Consider the following 4,635-nt stretch of genomic DNA (forward strand, 5'->3'; position numbering starts at 1 on the left):
ATCGTTGACTAATATTGGCTCTTCGCTCCTTGGACACGCAGTGTGGGACAGTTCGGACGAGTGTTTTCAGAAGCGTTGAGCAGCCAGATTTCCACTAGGTTGCTCAAACTAAGATGATACATTTTAAAATTCTGCTCTTGACCTTTCTGTTCCTCTCTCTAAAGTGATCAAAGTCGTCTCCTCTGACCCGTGGGTGATGAGGGCTGGGGCTGCAGCTGGGCACTGCCCGTGGAGCCGTGATCTTTCATACTGGCCAAGCATCGGTCCTTGTTGTCCCAGATTTCCTCATCTGCAGGATATTCAATCCTGAGGAATCAACAGTGAGTTCCTGTATTAAAAAAAATCCCGTGCCCAGAGGAGTGCGGGAATAATAAAGCTCGTGGACTGTATAATCCCCCGTTATACTCCTATTTCTCAGGGGAGTTGTATTTCTCAAGTGCAATTTGCTGTCTGGAGTTTGTGTCTAATTTCTACGCAAGTAGATGGAGTCGGGTGTAGGATGACGAGGGATCTCTGCTGGGTGAAGACATTCAATGACGCCGCTGTTCCCTAGAAGGGAAAAGAAGAGTTTGTTTGTATCCTGCACCTTCCCAAATTACGAGGGAAGACTTTGAAGTACAAAAATAGTTGCTGTATTATACACATATTGTAGGATGTTTACCACTGGAGACTAATGCCTAAACAATGAATTTCCAAGCCACTCCAAATGTGATCCAGCTTTATTCTAAACAGTCATGAAAAAAATCCTGATTACAACAAATGAAACTCTGCTATTTGTTTTCTTTTCACAGTTGGAGATTCTGTACACACAGAGAAGTTGCTTGGGGTCTGAAAGTGTTTATCCTGCCAAAAATAAATGTTCTAAAAATGATCACTTAGCATTCTCTGCATCTCTGCATATTTATTTACCATGAAGAATCTGCTTACAGAGCTTATATTGTATTTTTTTTTTAAATTTCAACTCTAGTGAAAATAAATCAAGCATGCTTCTTTACCAACAACCATTTTTACTCAAAGTCATAAAACAGTTTTGTAACTATTTTTGCGCGGGCTGTGGTTAATCTGCAGACAAGTTTATTTAGCAACCAAAGGTGATACTGAGAACCATATTTTCAAAGCAGCCTTCTATATACAGCGTGGTGTCGGGAATGGCTTCTGCTTCTATGGGCAAGAGCTTGTAAACTTGCAGGTTTTCATGAATACAGATGGTCTTGTATCCCGTATTAGTAAATTTAGAAATAATAATATTAGTCCGTTGAACAAAATTCACATTACTAGAGGAGTGCTGTGTCAAAACAGCCTTTTTCCAGGAAACTGCAGGAGAAGGAAATTGCTGGGGGAGACTGAGATGTTCTCAGCTCCACCCTTCATGTCTCCTCCCCTACCAATGGTGGTTTATTTATGGATTTGCATACTTATAGAGAATCTTTGCTGTTGTATTTAAATGTGTTCAGAATTCATGAACTGAGCCTCCTGTGAAGTTTTATCGCCACTTTACAGAGAGGGAAGCTGAGAAAGAAGCGACTTACCTGGGGTCACATAAAATGTCTGGAGGGGCTTTGGAAGATGCACAACTCTTCTTCCTTGGGAGATGCCAGCTGTTTACCTGTGGGCATCGCAGTGGCCCTGCCATCTTTGGGAAAGTGCAGTGGGCCATTGACCCCATTGCTCTGGGCTTAATAATGGTCCCTTGGGGAAGTTTCTGCAATTCTTCCACTCCGGCTCTCCATATGTTAAAAGTTTGTTTGTCTGTTCCCTTTCAGACCGGTAGAAACCACTCAATGAATTGCTAATGTGCAGTGGGAGGAAAAAGCCTCTAGAAGCCTTGCAAGTGCAAGATCACAGAGCACTTAGAGAAGCAGAAGCAGAAGTCTCCCCTTCGGCAAGGGGCTTGGAAGCCTGGCTGGCTGCCTAAGGCTTCTTTGGCATTGGGAATCCTTTCCCATCTAACTCAGCTGAGCAGGAAGAGCAAAGAACAGGAACTTCCTAACCAGGGGCAGAGGAGCATTTTGTGGGCATTGCGCCCTGGAAGCCAGAGACATGAGCAGCCCAGCCATTCCCTTCTGCTGGGCAGCTGGTGGTCTCTCAGGGTGGGCAGCCTCGCAAACATCTGTCGGGGCCGGAATCTGTGGTCGGTTGACTGGTTTGCACACTGGAGTGCTCTGCTCAGTCAGTGGGAGATGGTTTTGACATAAAGGGTAATAATCTTGCTTAATTTTTGGAAGGAACCGCTGTGAGTCCTATGTGGAAGTGGCTTATGAACCCATGAATTGGCTCTTACGGGGTTGCACGTTGCTGCGGGTACCAGCTGCTCCTCACTGTTTGCGGGTGTGCAGGCTCTTGCCCCTCTGTCTCTGCGGACAGGCTCCCCTGAATCACGTTACGGGTAGTGCAGGGTCACACCGTGTCTTTAGCGTTTGCTTTGGAGGCAGGAACCTGCTCAGAGAGCTGAGGAGCAGCCACGCTGTCCACGTGTGAGACGGAGCTGTCGGCCGAGGGGTCCTTGTGAGGGTGGCACATGCGGGAGCTTGGCATCTTCCCAGCCGAGCAGGTTCATCTCTATTGCTATGACTCTTTCTAGAATGAAGACAAGGATGACCATGACGGACAGAACACATGCAGGGCATGCTGCATAGTGGCAGATAAATAAAAAAAATACAATCTTTTAGTTTGTCTGTCTCAGTAGTTGCATATTATCAGGCCAGCATCATTCCACCCGCTGTTTAGTAGAGAGGACATGATGCTCAAGCAGAAAGGTGAGGGAAAGCTCTCTGTGCTTGCAGTGAATAGCGGTCCAGCTGCTGAACTGTTTCCTGTGCCGTCGTCTGGTGTCCCTGTCCCCAGTGGAAGGACAAAGTGCAGTGAAGTGCTTTTGTTATCGCAACACTGACTGAGTAGAGAACATCTAAACAGAAGTCACTTGTCACTTAACAGGAGTGACTGTTACTACGGCATAGCCCGTGCAGGTGCCTGTAATTCTTCTGAGCCAGTTGTTTTCCAGGCTGGTCCATGCGTTACACGCTGCTTGGCATAAGCTGGGACTTGGTTAAGGGTGCCCAGGCCTGTTGTCACTATAACTTGTTTTCTGACAGCTTGTGTTGGGCTCTGGTGGCTCAGTGGAAATGGTCTCTCATGGAACAGCCATTTCACCTCCTAAAGCGGGGATGTTCATTGCAGTTTGGATGCCATTACAGTTCCATGACCTCAGGAGACGACTCTGCATTCACACTGCCAGGCTGGGAATAGTTGGCATTGGGCGAAAATTGCTATTGTGTCAAGGATTTGGCCTGACTCCCTACATGATGAAAAGTAGGCACAGAGCCCAAGCAGCATAATGCAGTTGGTTTCTTGCTGATTTTTACCTGCCAAATCTGGAGCAGAATAAGCAGTTATGGCTGATGTCATTCTTTTTTAGGTTCTTATTTATTTTTACAGGCACCTGACTAGCTAAATTAGTGAGATCTAAACTTATCCTACAGAACTCTGTGCAAATACCTAACATGACTATTTTAACATTTCAGGTTCAGGGACCAAAGTACATCCTGGCCTCTTTGCCTTATAAAATGCCTGTGGTCTAATTGAAGAGCTCATAACTTTTTTAAAGAACTAGCTGAGAATTTTTTGCTTCCACCGTAAAGCAGCTTTTCCCAGCTTTTTTCACCATTCTGCTAAAATGAACAACACAAGTGTATCCAAAACTTGCTTTTAATGTGGTCCTGGCACCGCTATTTGCTAGGTTCAGTAATGAAGGCTGGGCAAACTAATCTGCATCCCATTTTGTAATAAAAGAAGGATTCCTCAGTGCTGGAAATACAATAAATTGCTCACATATCAATATGCTGCTGACCCCACGCACAGCCTGTGTGACATCTTGCCGTTTCTTAGGTTAAGAAATATTCCATGCTCCAGCCACGGAAGTCAAATCAACAGCAGTTGAATTTCATCCTCAGAAATGGAGCTCAGCCATGCCCTCCTCCAGCACAGCTGAATTGTGCTTCAACTCTGACAAGCAAGCAGGCTGGTTATTTTGGCCTGGAAAGCTCTGTTTCAAGGCAAGGCTGCCTGGATGGGACCGTTTCCCTGCTGGCTCCCTGCCTTCCAAGGAAAACAGCAGCGCTGGGCTCGTGTGGACCTTCGGGTCGCAGTGGCACGGGGGTGCCAGGCACCGAATCGGTCCCTTTGGTGTTTGGTTTTGTGGCCTTAGAGCCCAGATCCTGAAAGGAGATCCTTGAAGAGAGACCTCTGAGCTCATGCAGATCAGTTTGCAGGACTGAGCCCCAAGAACCACAGTAATTAATAACAACTTGGCAAGACCATCCTGGATTTCAATGGGAGTTTTGCGCTAGAGCAGGATGAGAATACAGCATTAAAATAAGGCAGACAGTTCACAGCAGACTGAGGAGAGAGGCCAAGATCAACAGGATAAAACTCTCCTTTTACAAAAACTGCCCTAAACCTTTTTTGTCCACACATAGGGCCTTAATTCAAGGCTCGCTGAAGTCAATGGGGAAAAAAACCTCATTAATTTCAATGAGTTTGAGTCAGTTTGAATTCCAGTTCTGGCCAGAGGACAAGTATTTCTGAGCTGGCCGTGCATGAATTCAAGCTGGAAACTAGAGGATGGTCTCCAAGTAC

The sequence above is a fragment of the Apaloderma vittatum genome, unplaced genomic scaffold (assembly GCF_000703405.1).
Source record: "Apaloderma vittatum isolate BGI_N311 unplaced genomic scaffold, ASM70340v1 scaffold16489, whole genome shotgun sequence".
NCBI lineage: Eukaryota > Metazoa > Chordata > Aves > Trogoniformes > Trogonidae > Apaloderma > Apaloderma vittatum.